General features: G+C 33.2%; 1 long non-coding RNA gene across 7 annotated transcripts in view; it reads right to left on the bottom strand.

Annotated features, from left to right (window-relative positions):
* Positions 1–17,691, bottom strand: part of LOC143247749 (uncharacterized) — a 114,417-nt gene that overhangs the window by 54,468 nt on the left and 42,258 nt on the right. The window contains exons 1-2 of one of the 7 annotated variants that reach the window (XR_013026704.1): positions 13,401–13,827; positions 11,415–11,546 (exon numbers count right to left, since the gene is read on the bottom strand). The exons of 4 other annotated variants lie outside the window; for them this stretch is intronic. This is a non-coding gene — a long non-coding RNA (uncharacterized LOC143247749). Of the gene's footprint in view, positions 1–11,414; positions 11,547–13,400; positions 13,828–17,691 lie in introns of those variants that run through there. 2 more of the 7 variants (XR_013026707.1, XR_013026706.1) reach the window with 2 other exon arrangements.

Here is a 17,691-nt window from a genome sequence, read left to right as displayed (position 1 = left end):
TTTTTACAACACTCTGTAGAAATATATATATATATAACGTAAAGATTTTTTTAAAAATCGGGAATAGAAAAAAAAATCTTACTTAGATCAACTTATCATTTCGTTTATCAAAATGAACATGTTCTCATTATTATGTTTGAGTTCTAGAACGATCGATAAGACGCTTACGTCGCAATTGGTCTAGAGAAATCTATAGCCAGTGGTTGTTAACATTTTAACCATAACAAAATGTGACCTTATTTCAATGAAAATGAGTCATTTGTGTAAAAGTACATATAACGTTTTGTTAAAAATCTGTACGTAATGGAGAAATGTGTGAAAATCTCATATCAACCATCGCAAGCACGTGAAGACGAGCGCTTAAGCAGAATGACAAAAGTACTAATTGACCAAAGAGAAAACGAAAGAGTTTAAAAACCGGTTTTAGTCGCTCTTACGAGTAATAGTTTTTGAATTAAGGTACTTTAAAATACTTTACGATAATTTTTAAGTATACGTGTAAATATATAATTGGTTTCTTTATTTTCTACTTCAAAACGTAGAACTTAACAACTTCTGAAATATGGTAAACTACTTAAGCCTAATTAGCTTAATTTTACAGCTAATAAAAATATTCTATTGTTTTTACACTAAGCAGTTACGTAACTTGAAATATAGGATGTGTCAAAATCAGGAACCATTGGGTAACGTTTTGTGTTTATTCTGCTCAGATCTGAATAAAATACTGTTTAAAGCAGCAGTTAGTGTCGGAAAATGCAAACGCTTATAGCTGTATTTAGTATTTTATAACTTACTCAAAAATAAACATCCCAGTGAGTTCCACCTTTCACACACCCAAGGGTGGAGCATGACTAAATTTATAAAAGTTAGTTTCTGCCTATGTAAAAGAAAGATAGACAGTGAAGAAAGTGTATCAGGGTTAAATTGTATTTGTTTATTTCTATAATTTCAAAAGAAAATAATTATTTAGACCACACTAATTAGAATAAGCAGAGAGCTATGGAAATAAAACTCGGTGAACCATACAATGCCCTAAGTTTAGGTCAAGATATCCACTTTAGTTTTCGTGTTGCTTTATGCATATAACGGAAGTACCATCAAAGAATTTCAGTAGATCTTCTCTAACCAAACAATAAAACATGTGTATAAAGATAATTCATACATGAGTGGTGTTTCAGAAAGCGTAAACTCTGATTTGTGTTACTAATACATGGAATACTGTTATATAAATGGAAACTCGGAGTTGGTTAATGTAAAAAAATATTGTGAGGATTAAAAAGTATTGTCAGTTCACCTTTACAGAAAAAATTGTTAGAAATGTTATCAAGGCTGTTTCTTTCATGTCAGCGGTATAAATGATGACAAATGGCATTTTGATGAATTCGCTTCGAACCTTTAAAAATCGCCGGCATAATCTCGAGGGACGATAGATCATGGCTTGGTTAGGAACATACTCTGAGTGTGCGACAAAACTTTGCTAAAATGTTTCAAACTACGAAATACAAGTTTCTTCTTTACCGCGCACTTTTTAGAAATCAGAGGAGAAACCAAGTTTGATATGTACATAATTTAGAACACTAAAGCGTGGTAGATATAGTGTGTCAATTCATGATGGATTGCTTCATTTATACGTTAAGAGAAGTAAAAAAAAAGGTCTTATCCAAGTTGCACTTTAGTTTCATGTGTATCCATCCACTCTCTCACTTTTTCTGTATTAAAATTTTTCCCACCATTCAAAAATACAAGCTTACTTACGTATATATATATATATATATCTTTTAAGAATGTTAATTGTTTAACAGCAGTTAGAAATCTCAAAGTCATTCTCCAGCAAGAGGAGTTTAACAAATAGGAATTATTCTGTGCCAGTAGTAGAACCCATTTTTTTCAGAATATCTATTGACAAATGAGGGGACTCTAATTGCGGTTCCTTGGAGTACAAATTTGTCTTAGGGAGAGGCTTTTAATAAAAGCTGTACACTCATCCTAAGTGTGGTCCAGAGGGGTTAGAATATAATGGACTGAGGTCTCCACGTTGCATATTAAAGTAGTGGCAGCCAGCCCTTATCAGCCCTCCTATCTGGAGCCAGGACCTATCTTATCTATCAGCTTGTCGATGAGTGTGCGTTTCCAGACAATGCATGTCGGCATGGGTCCTATGAGACTTATTCTATTTCATTGTTCTAATAGAACAGCTTCAGTTATCTGTATAAACTGTAACTTAGAGATGTTTCATTGTAAGATTCAAACAGTACAATCTTGAAATTTCGGATTCATGATTTTGGGAATATGCTTACTTTTCGATAACGAAAAAAGTATATAAATTTTATTTAAACAAAATCCAATGTTTTGGTAGCTGGCCTGTTTATTTGTGGTACGTATTCGTAAAACATTCCCAGTTAAAGTAAAGAAGTGTGTATAATAATTTACCTCAACAACAGTATATCTGATATATCCAGTGGTGATTAAGCCTTTCAGTCTCCATAAGGGTCCTTCAGGCCAGCTGGAATATGCCAAACGTAGTAATAAGTAAGAGAGACTCATACCAACAAACTGTGTGATAACAATTCGGCGTGAATTGGATTGAAATTTGTAATTATTTCAGATTAAATACAAACATATTAATTATTCAGTTGTAGAGAGCAATCAATTACTGTTTAATGGTTGAAGTTTTGCTTGAGATTTAGAAAGTTACTAAAAACATAACTGTTTTTACGATTTATTATGTGATTTAGTATTAAAAACAATCAGCATCTAGATACACTTAACATGCAACAAGTATTCTGATGGCTATTATGTCTTTAAGGTTAAAATCAACTATAATTTAAAATACTGATAACGGAAATAATTTTTCAAACGATATCAATGTCCTATTAGTTGAGGACTAAAAGTAGTAAAAAAATATGAAGTATATATCGTAGTGGTTGATTAAGATAAGGACTTTATATTAAGGGTTGAAAACACCTGGTTTCTGGAGACAAAATAGATAACAATTAGTATTGGGATGTCTCCCTCTGAGAGTCAAACGTCATAATATTATAAACACTTAATAATAAACAATGTTCTGGCAGATGGTATAACCACTTTAAGTTACAGAATAAAGATAAACAATACTGTATTGAGATAAGGTACAACAATTAATCTTCTGAAAATCATTATTGCCGTTTATACAAAATATAAACAACAGGGAGACACGTTTTCTGACTGTCATAATAACCTATGGTGTAAATAAGTCAATTTACAGAGAGTCAAAATAGGTAATAAATTTGTATGACAATTGCTGATAGAACCATTTAGGTTTAAATATTAAAAGTAATCAGTTAGTCCTCACCACGTTATTAACGTTCTGATTGTTATCAAGACCATTTCAGATTAAAGATTAGAATAATAATTAGCTGCTAAGTGTTCTAATCGTTATTTAGGCCATTTCAAATTAAGGGTTAAAATCATAGTTTCTAGAAACATGAATGAGAATAAGTGTTGTGTTGAATGTCATAACATTTTTACAGTACGTGCTAAGAGTAATAAGTCTTCAAGCGTATAATAATTATATAATGGAGACCTGCTTCAACAAATGTTATTACCTCTTAAACTGAAGGTAAAAGAGTTACAGAACAACTTTCTGGTAGCTGAGATAATAATATGAAATTATTCTCAGTGGCTCAGTGGTAAGTCTGAAGGTTTATAACACTAAAAACTGGGTTTCGGTACCCGTGATGGGAGCAACCTACAGAGTTCATGTTATAGGTTTCTGCTTGAAAACAACCAATTCATTTGAAATTAAATGCTGAAATAATAGGTAGTAATTAGGTGGCTTTATCTGTCCACTATAACTTATGATATAATTACTATTTTAAAGTTGTAATATAAATACTTCACTCGTGGTTGAAGATGATTTATGAATAGGAGTGTTTAATGTTAGCATGTTATTGAGTTTATAGTCCTTCAAGAGAATATTGTTTTTCTTGATGTGGTTGAGTCAGCAACAGCCTCACGAGAGATTAGCTATGATACTTTTATAGTTAATTATGGGACGATAGTTTCCATCAATGAAAATTACAAAGCCCTATAAAAGATTATAATTATGAAGAATGAAACTCGGACTATAAAAATTATAGTTTCATTTATTGAATAAGCCATTATTTCTGCCTTAATTGTTTTAATTTGACAACTAATACCATTCTAGTACCCATTTCTTTGCGAAAGTACTCTAAACATTTTCAAAAGCATATGTAAAAAATGTCATGTCACTTGAACTGAAACGATTTCACTATAGACACGTGCTTAGCCAATATCAGAATCTGTATCAAAATCAAAGTAAAATTTAGTTGTTCAGAATATTTAAAATATCTCATGCGTTTGCAAAATGTACCGCCTGTGATTTATCTTACAAATCCAATGAAATTAAAAAAATCATAGAAACGTTGATTATTTCTGTTCATCTGACATTCTTGAACTGAGACTCGCATACAACCAGTATTTTCATTAATGTTGAACTTCATAATGAAATCGATATTTTGCGTTTAACCATCCTCGATATATTACATAAACAATATAATTAATTTAATGGAATATTCAACGAGATATTGACTTAGCTCAATTACATTTCAAATTTATCAACTTTTAGGGTTAACACCAAAACAACATTCTACATTTACGTGTTCTTAAATGGTGATCAGAGGAAGAGTTCGCGAACACGATGTAACAACCAATTTGCTGTAGGGAAAACTGCGTAAAGTCACTCACAGGAACATTTTCCCATCATTTAACTTGCTTCCTTTATCTTATCTCGACTCAACCGGTTTAACAAAACGTGTAAGTTAGTTGATGTTAAACATTGCTACGAAATTTCTGGAAGAAACTGAAGGATTAAGTATTCTGATTGCTGATATTCTCTGATCTGACTAACGTAACGAACGTATTTGATTTTATGTACAGTAAAATCACAGAACTAAAGCAAGAGCGTTAGCTGTGTCCCTGATGTTAAGGATTTAGTAGAGGGACACAAATATGCAAATGCTCCTTATGATGTCTCTGTCTTGTAGGAAAGGTTGCTCTTAAGAACATCATTGATACATTAATCCAGTAATGTTCGCGTGTTTCCACTTCTCCGTAAAACAAGTTAGTGTATCTCGACAATATAGCTTCGATGACATACATACCATAAAGTATAATTGCACTGGGTAACAAATTGCAGCGACAGGATTACAAGAAAACCTTTAACATCGTGTGCTTGTAAAACGTTATAGAATTGTTTAAATACATATATTTTATTTCTCTGATCGTCTATTGTGATATATATTTTAAAAGAACACCAGTGCTGGTATTTAACAACGTTTTCACCATTTTGGATATAAATTTAAAAGAAAACGATGACTGTGTTTAAAGTAAAATAGTTTTTCCATGAAATATAAAAAGGAAGGATATAAAGACGGAACATTGGATTACAAATCTTACTGGAACAGATTATTATAAACAGAAGAGATTGATTTGTTTTTGAATTTTGCGCAAAGCTACACGAGGGCCATATAGGCCAGCCGTCTGTAATTTAGCAGTGTAAGACTAGAGGGAAGGCAGCTAGTCATCACCATCCACCGCCAACTTTTGGGCTACTCTTTTACCAACGAATAGTGGGATTGACCGTCACATTATAACGCACCCAAAGCTGAATGGGCGAGCATGTTTAGTGAGACGGGGATTCGAACCTGCGACCCTTGAGTAACGAGTCGAACGCCTTAACCACCTGACTATGCCAGGCCACAGAAGAGATTAAAGATGTTCTGTCGGAGACATAATGTGATATATATATATTTATATGACATTTTCGATTGTGATGTGTGATTGATATCTATATACACTGACATCTAATACCTGATTATTTACTTTAAAAAAGGCTTGGGAAAATAGCCTCAATCAGAATTAACAAAATACAACATACGTGAAACATTTAATGACCGATATGTTTTAACAATACCTGAAAATAATGCCATGCTTTGTTTAACTTCAAGAAGGTTGACTGTCTTATAGCTAGGCATTTGCTTTCAAAAAGAGAAATCTTTATTTTTTTTGGTATATCTGTAAAACTATTAATGTAGCAATGATTGGACTGTGGAAGAAATTAACAAATTACATTAAAACTGTACGTTGTTTATCCTATAATTTCCTACTTCTAAACAAAAGGTTGTAATCCGAGGGTCGCAGGTTCGAATCCCCGTCTCACTAAACATGCTCGCCCTCCCAGCCGTGGGGGCGTTATATGTTACGGTGAATCCCACTATTCGTTGGTAAAAGAGTAGCCCAAGAGTTGGCGGTGGGTGGTGATGACTGGCTGCCTTCCCTCCAGTCTTACACTGGTAAATTAGAGACGGATCGGTGCAGTGGGCTAACAACCTACTCACTTAAATACTTGTTGAAGAATCCGCAAGCGATTGCGGCCCTATGTTCATAGTTGGAATCTAATGGTGATAACTAACTAACTAAACAAAAGGTATTATTAATAGCAGCGAAGAGACTTTCATTAATGCTTTTATTATACCCTGATGAATAATGAACATTCTCCTTAGTAAAAAAGTAAAGTCATCAAGGATGTTAGTTATTATCTAAAGTCTCAACAACAGTAACTTCGACATCACAGCAACCATAAAGAAGACGTCACATGAAAAGAACAAAGCGTAAACAAACATATACAACACATTCCGAAATTAAAGCAAACAGTTTTAATAACTACTTTAGATATTTATGTTTATTAATTTTAGTGTTTTAAAGCGCATTTAATTTGTTTTCTAATATATATCTATATTTAAGTTGTAGTACTTGTATTCGGTGTTACGGTTCATTTATTTGGTTTTTGAAGATCGTGCAATGTTACACGAGGTATATCTCCGCTAGCCGTCCCTAATTTAGCAGTGTAAGACAAGAGAGAGAGAAGGCAGCTGGTTATCACCACCTACCACCAACTCTTGGGATACTCTTTTACCGACGAATAGTTGGAATGACCGTAACATTTTAATACCCCCACCGCTGAAGGTGCGAGCCTATTTGGTATCACAAGGATTCGAAAACTCGATTCTCAGATTACGAGTCGAGCGCCCCTAACCACTTGGCCACGCCAGGACTCTACGGTTTATATTTACTATTTTCAGTCTGCGTATTTACTTTAATAATTGTATTAGAACGTATTTTCTACAGTTTTAATAGTTTTGTTTCAGCGTTTTTATAGTTTTATCAATTTTTTACTCATCTCTAATGCTTATAATTATTATTTTTAGTATGAAATATTCATAACTAGTTTTAACTTATAGTGTTTTCAATGTTTCATGGGTTTTAATACATGTAGTTACTGTTAAATCTTTTAATTCTAACGTTCTCCCTATTTTATTTAGTGGTCAGTTTTATAGTTTTTACTCACTGAGTGTTCTTTATACTTGTTTTAGTGTGTGTTTTATAGCAAAGCTACATCGAGCTCTCTGCTGAGCTCACCGAGGGGAATCGAACCGCTGATTTTGGAGTTGTAAATCCGTAGACTTACCGCTGTACTAGCGGGAGAATGTTTCAGTGTTAAATCTATTTGTTCTGTCTGAAGTATAAAGCTTCATAATTATCGCTCTGTCCACCATGGTGGATCAAACCCTGATTTGAACATTGTATGTCAATAACCTTACCGTTTATCTATCGAAAGACTACAATATGCTCTGTGATTATCGCAGAAATCGTACCGTAAATTTTAGCCTTATAAGCCTTTCAGCTCACCGTTGAATCAGTAGGGGTAAAAACCATCTGTGCTATTATCTTATATCAGATGTTTCATATAAACAGTTTTTGATCAATGTTTTGAATAGTTAGTATTTTAATACGCTATGCTACTAATGTTGTCAATACTAATTATCGTGTTTTTAATATTTGTCACTAGTGTTCTCAATACTAATTATCGTGTTTTTAATACTTGTTGCTAATGTTCTCAATACTAATTATCGTGTTTTTAATACTTGTTGCGAATGTTCTCAATACTAATCATCGTGTTTTTAATACTTGTTGCTAATGTTCTCAATACTAATTATCGTGTTTTTAATACTTGTTGCTAATGTTCTCAATACTAATTATCGTGTTTTTAATACTCGAGTTCCATGCTTTTAATTCTTATTTATCTTTTCCGTATAATTAGTTTAAAACTTATAACTGTTCAATGTTGAGTCAGATACTGTATTGATAATTTTGACATAAATTTCTAAATAGTTATTGTTATGTTTGAATGTGATTTCTGTTTTTATTTCGGGGATCTTTTGTAATAATAAAAATGAAATGGTTAATAAATATATAATATTTATTTTATTACAAATTAAGATTCTATAAAATGAAATGTTTCTAGAAGTTTTTTTATTTCAAGAGAAATAAAAATATTTTTGATGTTCCTATTATAGTTCCTTATTTTACGATAATACATAATATATGGGACTTCTAATTATCTCAACACAATACAGTCTTCTAAAACATCATTGTATTGAATTATTTAATGGTGGAAATATTCCTTTTACATATTGTTACAGACAATCTATAGGAACCCAAAGTTCCATGTGTTTTTGTTCATCGCCTTGGGACGCATTTAGTAAGACTGCGATGTGTCGCTACAAATTTGACAATAACAAAACTCGTCCCATCGAGCCATGCTGCACGGTGACAATAACAAGCCACTGCTTTGTTGGACGGGTGATACTCGGGTTGCAAGCGGATCACTAGAGAGACGGGTGAACTGAGACTTTAGGCCTAGCGTTTGTGGGGTGTCGACACTATAATAGGTGCTGATGTAACACCCAATATCAACACATGTCGCTTTTCGCGCATCGCAAGTCTTGTGCGATGGGGTTTGACATCTGGGTAACGCCTGGCTTTTGTTGTTTACCCTACTCACCGCTTTTGAAGCCATGCTACGTTTGTCGCTCGCCATTGTCCACCCCACCTGGTGGAAAATTTGATAGTGCGCCAATGTAATCCGTCTTTTCAGAAAGTGCAACTTTTCTTTGGTCTCTATCGGAACTGTTTATCGGGCTTCTATCCACACACATGTAGCAATGTGAATACAGCTAGAGGAGGTCTTCTCGCGCTACAACAAATGTTCAATTTTATATATAGAGAGTACAGTACAGCGATACTGCTCATAGATGGCTGAGCCTTTCTTAACAGATTTTTAGCCTCCTGAATATTCCGTTTTGTCAATATGGAAAGAAAACCGAATCGTCTGCACAGTTTACCAGCATTTTGAATCGAAAAAGAAACAAGTTCTAACCTAATAACTTGTGGTGAGTAGAAGACAGCCATTTTTACAATGAAAACATGAACAGGAAATTACTTTTTCATCGTACGTTGTATCCTCGCTATTTTAATAAAGTAACAAGGCTTTAGTAAATCACATGTAAAAATAAAAACTTGCTAAACTTGGATGGCTTGATGCGTTCTGCTGTGTAAAGATTATTATTCAAGTAAGGCTGTGCGTGGCCAAATGGTAAGCGTTCTTGGGCAGTGATTCCGAGAGTTCATGGTTCGCTTACTGTTGTTAAAAAGCTTTTTCATAAAAAGCTCACAAACAAGTACACTAAAAAGCATGTTTTCTTTTATCTCTCTGTCTTCGATTAATATATCTCTGCTTGTATTATAGTAAACAAATACTTCCATTCCCTTCCTAATGTGACTTCTCTTTTTATGTTTTATTTAATCATATTGGCTTCTTTTTTATTTTCAGTTTGTTTGTTTTGAATTTAGCAGTGTGAGACTAGAAGGAGATCAGCTTGTTTTCACCACCCACCTCCAGCTCTTGAGCTACTCTTTTACCAGCTAATAGTGGAATTGACCGTCACATTGTAACGCCCCTACGGCTAAAAAGACAATCATATTTGGTATGACGGGTACTCGAACTCACAACTCTTAGATAACGAGTCGAGCGCCCTACCCCCTAGCCATGCCTGGTCCCCTCATTACGTTACTTCCATGTTCTTCCTTTCTTCAAATATTATTCTTCTATTATTGTTTTAGCAACCGTACTTCAACATGAATTGTAATTTCCCATCCTTATCTTTGGCCAACGCACAGGTAAGATAACAACATTTTTAATCAGTGTACGATTGTAGAGATAACGTGACTTGATTTTGTATAAAGTAGATCGTGCATGTAAAGCCATGTATCAGGCGAATAATCTGATACACACGTTTTAAAGTGTTCTCACCAATTATACCAAACAATTTCTATGAACAAGTGTACGAAAATATTTCATTTTATTTTCAATAATTATGTTATTGTTAAACCGATTCGTAAAAAGGTTCGTGTATAAGACAAAAGAAGGCGCTTGTCGTTTCGAGTTGTTTTATTATAATACAATACTCGTCTGTTGTTATGAAAGTGGTAAATCGTTTTCAGAATAAAGGAAAAATACTCGTATATGTGATAAAAGAAAAACAAAACAAAACGCAAAGAGCTTCATATACTCAAACGTAATATGAGATATATGCCTAGATGTTAAAACACAATATACCAGTTGAAACTTTTAAATATATTATATTTTTTTCTGAGAAGCGAAAGTGGTAAAGAACACAAAAACTTACAAGTTAAACAAGATCCAACTAAATAACCTAGCTTCGAATAATTCAGTTTTCCGTTCATTAATTATTAAAGAGAAAATATGACAAAAATCGAGCTATGTTTATTTACTTTAAAAGATCAGAAACGTAAATGACATTTGTTTTTGATAAAAATTCTAATTGGAGAGGTTTTAACTAAAGAAACTCTTTTTAAACACGATACACCATTATGTGAAGCTAGAAAATTTCTGAAGAAGTGAAACTTATTATATTAGCGAGGATTTGAACTCGCGACTCTGTATGTTGGGATAGATACTTCAGTTAATCGTACTATAAACTATTTGATGCTTTAAACAATCACACTTTATATCATTTCTCGATCTGATATGTTTAACTTGTCGCAACATTTACTGATATGGACGATCTTCAGTTAGCTGGTTTATAAAGCTTGGCTATAATTTCTTAACTCCATATTCTATTAATACCGTTTTTAATTGGAAGTGATTTAAATAATTTAAGTGATTATTCAACTAAAAATATTAGAAAGTTAAAACTGTATGAACCTTTTTGAACACATTGTAGCAGATTAGATCTTAAAATACTCCATTTCACATAAATAGTGCTTATAACACTTTTGGGTACATAAGTAGTGCGTAGAATACTCTATTAGAAAAGTCAGCAGTACGTGTATGTTTAGAATACTTTGAGATATATAATTTGTTCTCAGACTATTGTTTTGTATATTAATAATATCTGAAATAACCTTAAAGTTATACATGAACACTTCTCAGAAAACTTTCTCATAGAAACTTACTTTAATTGTTACATTACTTGGCAATAAATACTTACTCATAAAATTCTATGCACATGAACTACTGGGATAACAATTGTTGTGTTTGAATATAATATCATCGGCAATGGATACGAAGAACACAGTTTGGTTGAAATATTATTATAGACTCGTCTTATTCTTGAAATACCCTAAAGGATCAAATAAAAATGTAGTGTTAAAGATAATATGTAGTGTCAAAAGTCTGATACTGTTATTGCATGACAAAGTGTAATTGACGATAACTATTTGAATGGTCCAATATGGCAGTATGAGGGTCACGGGATCAAAATTCTGTCCCAACAAACATGCTCGTCCTTTCAGAAGTGGGGGCGTTATAATCTGACGGTTATTCCCTTTATTCATTGATAAAAGAGTAGTCTAAGAATTGGCAGTAGGTGATGATGACTAGCTGTCCTCCTTCTAGTCTCTACTCTGATAAATTAGGGACGACTATCGCAGATATCGTGACATTAAAAGAAACAAACAAACAAACTATTAGAATAATCTGTACTTCAATAAATATTCAAAAAAATGCTTTATAATACAGGGGAAGTACTCATAAAGCTCTACGGTTTCTGAACTGTCGTTATGGTATTCTGTCGTATGTGAAAGTACTGACTAACACATGATAGGGCCCGGCATGGCCAGGTGGTTGAGACACTCTACTCGTAATCTGAGGGTCGCAGTTTCAAATTCCTATCACACCAAACATGCTCGCCCTTTCAGCCGTGAGGGCGTTATAATGTAACAGCCAATCTCACTATTCGTTGGTAAAAGAGTAGTCCAAGGGTTGGCAGTGGGTGGTGATGACTAGTTGCCTTCCCTCTACTCTTATACTGCTAAATAGCCTTCGTGTAGCTTTGCGCGAAACTTAAGAAACAAACAAAAAATAAATACGTTCTGCAATTTAACTCAGTAATTCAGCTGTATAACTGAATAACGTAACGTTAAAATATCAGTATTCTCATGTACAAATCTCAAGCTATGGAATCCAATAAGCTGAGTAACAAAAAGCCTGGACTAACCTGAGAGAGACTGCCAGTGTATATACTTAACCATCTCATGGTCGTATCTCGGGAACTTCTGTTCATCTAATTTCTTATTTAATATATTTTTCACTCATCCATTAGTTTAATTTCACTATCAGGTAATTGATTTTCCACTTTGTAACTTGGCTGTTGAGTTTTGGTTCTGTACATTTTTCGGGTTGTTCTCCACAGGGTGAGTTAGTGTCCACTTTACTCTGTGTTCTTCAATTCTCACATCAGATAAACTTTCTTCTTGCTGTGGTATATCAGGTGACCTGTCTTCATGTTCACCATGTCACCAGTTCTTTGTGTTGGCCCTCTTCACGTGACTTATCTCCAACTTATTCTGTATCGTGTTATTTATTTTGTATTCCTTTACTTAATCTCAGTTGAATTTCTCTACATTTTTTCTGTGTTAACTGGACATTGTCTTTGTTATTTCACATCAACTGAGGATAAATTTTTATATCCTGTTCATTATCAAATGCGACTTCTCTATATAGTTAATTATTCAGAAGTGTGTGTTTCCAATTAAAGAGAACATAATATTTCAACGAAACGCTTTATACAACCAAAACATTATTATTCCCAGTCACAAACTACACTTTTTTATTATATTATTTTTAAATATCAACCTAGTAGATAAAAAAAATTAACAAAATTCACTATACCGTAAATAGAATATTCTTTGATTGGTGAACTAATTCTGTTTGTGTTTTTTTTTAATTAATTGGGTGTGGTTTTCTTTCACGATGGAGAGAACATCCTCAAAAATATCCCCCAAAACCCGATAATTATACTGGTTCTTTTTATCTCTTATTGGTTGGAGACAAACCTCGCGATTGTTTATATGCACCACAGACAGATCTACGTTAGTAGAGGTTAATTACGTATCCTCTTAAACGACAGCTTTTTTCTTGGACTTCCGTTTCAGTTACATCTAAGTTTAAAGTTATGGTCCTGGAAATGACTTACCGTTGCTACGAGATACCCCGCAAGCGACGACGCTTGATTGCGAGTCTCTTCGGAAACTTCCGGCGACCCGCCGGTGGAAAAGTCATACCGATCATACGAAGGCGCTGTTTCCTCGTGCCTTACTGGCTCTAGCTCACTCGGCAGCTAACCGGGCAATGATGGTGAAAGACGCGCACGACGTTTCTTGTATTCGTTTGTAATTATATGCAAGTATCGGTTCATCTGCATTGCAATAGGGCCATTGCTGGCAGATAATTATCAAGTTTATATGGAGCAGCAGCAAAGGCGTGGAAGGAGTTAGTTAAGTGAATGAATTAAAGCAGCAGAGGTCCGTTAATGCTCACAATACTGACAGCAGGGAAAACTTGGACATCATAATAAGACCAGGCTCTAGCTCTGGTCCCGTATCGTAGTTGGCTTCTGAATAGCGAATAGTTCGGATTGTGAGCTAAGACCTGATTCCATCTCATGTAATTCCATCAAATGTTCATACATTTTAAAAAGGTCTCTTTGTTTTGATAAACATACTCTAGAAGGGAGCAAGGAGATAAAAAAAAATGAGAGAGAGGGTTTGGATTACGGTTCAGACTGATGCATTCTTAAATACTGTTGCGGAACGAATGTGAAAATAAATCTTACTATTAAAGATTGAAGAGGGAAAGAGAACGCAAAGTGAAAACATTGAGTGACTGAATGAAACAGTGAATTTGTATAATATTTGACCATGTATGTCTGTATATTATTTGTTTGAATGTATTAGCATAGAAAGTGCTTACGTCTATCGAGTATTTGCATAAATAGAGCACGAGAGAATAATAAAATTGGAATTCTTTAGATTCGGTAGTATGTTAAACGCATTAAAGTGTGTTATATGCAAAAGCATAGAAATTCCAAATGTCAAAAAAGTAAAATATATAAGGAAGAAATTATCAGAAAACGATTCAGGCCTATTAGTTTTATTAGGTGAAAGAATGACAATGAAGCTACATATAAAAGACGGGTATGTTTTAAATGGTGCGATGCTAACCAAGTTGGAAAATGTCTAGTGTTATACTTCCAAATTATTCACGGTTAAATGTAGCATAACAAAAATACATTTTCACGTAAATAAAAATTGTTTACATCCGAATAAAAAAACAGACTAAATACAACAAACAATACTAAAACGAAGTTCTTTACCACTTCTAATAAGTGATTTAAATCATTTACGCATATTTACTCTCCCAGTTTACGTTTTTGTTCTAAACACAGCAAAATTAGCACGAACATACAGTAAAAAAAATTACGAAAAAAAAACTTGGACACGAACCTTCTGCTTACATAGTATGGCGTATAAAAATGCAGGAGTATATACGACATACAAAATACGACAAGAACATTAATATATATTTTTTTACCATTTTACATAAGTAATTTAAATTATTTGCACATATTTTCTCTCCCAGTTTTTCTTTTTGTTCTAAACACAACAAAATTCGTACAAACATACCAAAAAATAATAATAACAAACATGTAAAAAGCTGCTGGACGCAAACCTTATGCCTCGGAAGTATGATGTCCACAGGTCCAGGAGTAGGAACTTAACAGCATTTTTCTGCTTACATATCAACCCAAATTAACTAAACAGAACGTTAAAAATAGATTAAGTATAGGTGCTTTTAGATACACTAAGGCCCTAGCCTTAACAAATTCCTACTGTCCGTTTGTAATATTATTGTATCAGACCAGACGAGCTCCACGCGAAATAAAGAGCAGGGTCGAAAACATTAATGGGATATTCATCACTTAAACACTCAAAAGTTTAATAAACTACCTTTACGAAATTTAAGTACACCATGCAATAAATCTGATAAAAAGTAGCAATGTTTTCAATTTTTAAAATATCCACCTTTCGTTTATTAGACAATCTGTCCACTCTATGAATCTAATGAAGATTTCAACTCATTACATTTGATTTTTTAAAGAAAAATAATAGTGACGTCATACAGAAAACTTACTACGTACCTTATGGTACGTAATGTAAGGCATCATACTTGATTGTGACAGAAAATCATACATTGTAAAATTATGTATATGGATAGATACGTAGGTGGTTGCATTTATACGTGTGTTTGTTTGTTTATATGTTGGCACCTGTTTCAACGTGAGATACTTTTGTTTTTATTCTTGTTATTTTCACTGTTCTACCTTGTGTTGTTATAACACTTGGGCTATATTTTGATAATAATAGTAAAATTTTCTGCATATCTTCATCTTTGATTACACAGAAGCGTGTTTAAGTCGTGAGACGAAATCAGATGAAAATAAATCATTTCTTAAAATAATTTCCTTCTATACTTTCCTCAGTCTTGTAACGGTGTTTTTTTTTCTCCTTAATAATAGTGATAAAAATCGGGTTTCGATACCTGCCGGATGTGGCAACTTCTACTTTCAATTTCTGCTTTTCAAAAGCTAGTGGAGTAGAATCTAAGAGTTAAGGTATTCAACACGAGGTATCTTTATTGCTTAAAGAACCTGCTTGGTATAAGGACAGTTGCCGGTCTGTTTTTTTTCAGGTTACAAAATATAGTTTAAAATAAATTGGACAAAGCCCAGTAGTTAATGTGCCAGAATATGAGGTTCATGGTTCACGTTCTGTTACTGTAAATTTGTATTCCGCACTTTGAAGCTGTATGTGTATCATAAGGGTGACAGACAAATCCCAGTTTTCGATTAGAATAGACTAAGAGCTGATGGTAGGTGCTGTTGTGTAGGTAACTTCCCTGTAATGCATCAGTTCAAAATTATAAATAGATAGCACAGATAACCCCTGAGAAGTTAGTTCTTCTCGCATATCCGGAAGTGCATGAAAATTCTAACTTTGCTTGACATTTTTGAAATTTATATAGACAAGGTATACACTCACTCAACATTAGAAACAGTCATTTCTAGTCATTTCAGTTAGTGGGTCTTTTTTACCTTTCTTGGTATAATGATTCAGGGTAATCCAATGATAAGGATATGTTTAGATATTTTATGTGTTTGTTAATCTAGACCTTGAATTACGTATAATCAGTCAAAAGTTCACAAATCCTGATTTTGTGATACTCAGTAATGGACAATCGAATTAGATTCATTTTGTAATTTCTGAATTATAAAATGATTAATTAATTTATCTAAATACAAGCCCAAGCTTAGATTACTTATCTCAGACTGTGTATATATATATATCATATCTGAATCCTTTATAAAACCTGTGCATTTGCAACTGTTTAAGGTGATCCTCGCCTCTAAATAGTCTAATTTCTATAACTTTATCTTTAATGCTTTTATAAATTAATATGTAATGATATCACCCAGAAGTATAAGTCAGTTAAACAAAACATTCATAATTGATAAATAGAAGATACGACGGTCGATAATATCATAAAAACTTGTTACCGTGATTTGCGAAAAAAATAACCAACATTTTATACAATTAAATAAAAATAAATAAATGTGTTTATCACTCTTATTTTGCCGTGATCCAGATCATAAACCACTCAAAATATGCTCATTAGATAATAACCCGAAATAATGAATTTTCTAGCATAGTATCTTTTACATTCAAAGACGTTATTTTAACTCGAACGCTATGCGCATGTCATGAACTTATTTTAGGGTAACTTTCAGGGTAAGAAGGGACAAATAAGTTAAATGCTGAAGAAATTATGTTATAAATTACGACGTGTATAAATTATTACTAAGAGAACTGTTTTGCTCCAGCAAAGTCATGGCATATAATTAGTTTTAAAACTAAACCATATAACTTTCAATCCTAGCGTATTCTTCAGTCAAAAGGACTGTTTGTTTCTACTCTGTCCTATTAAAGAGGAATTTAATTTAAAAACATGGTTATTTTTTTCTTTACCTTTAATAATATTATTTCGACCATGTTAAAAAGTTGATTAATTGGTTTGTTTGTTTGAATTTCATGCAAAGCCACCAGAGGGTTATCTCTGCTAGCTGTCCCTAATTTATAAATGCAGACTAAAGGGAAGATAGCTGGTCAGCACCAGGAACCTCGAACCATTGGGCTACTCTTCATCAACGAAAAGTTGAAAGGGAGAATAAGTTTGGTGACAAAATTCGAACCCGTGACTCCAGATAGGGAATCGAATGTTTTAATCGCTAGGGCATCCATGTTAAAAAGATAAAATAGTTTTGTATAATATTAATATACTTTAAAGTAATATGAACAAAAATATTACTAAACATTTTTTCCTCCACAAATTTAACCCTTTCTACAGATTATGTATGTCATACGAATATC

This window comes from Tachypleus tridentatus, chromosome 1 (assembly GCF_004210375.1).
Source record: "Tachypleus tridentatus isolate NWPU-2018 chromosome 1, ASM421037v1, whole genome shotgun sequence".
Classification (NCBI taxonomy): domain Eukaryota; kingdom Metazoa; phylum Arthropoda; class Merostomata; order Xiphosura; family Limulidae; genus Tachypleus; species Tachypleus tridentatus.
This window is presented reverse-complemented; position numbering and strand designations above follow the sequence as displayed.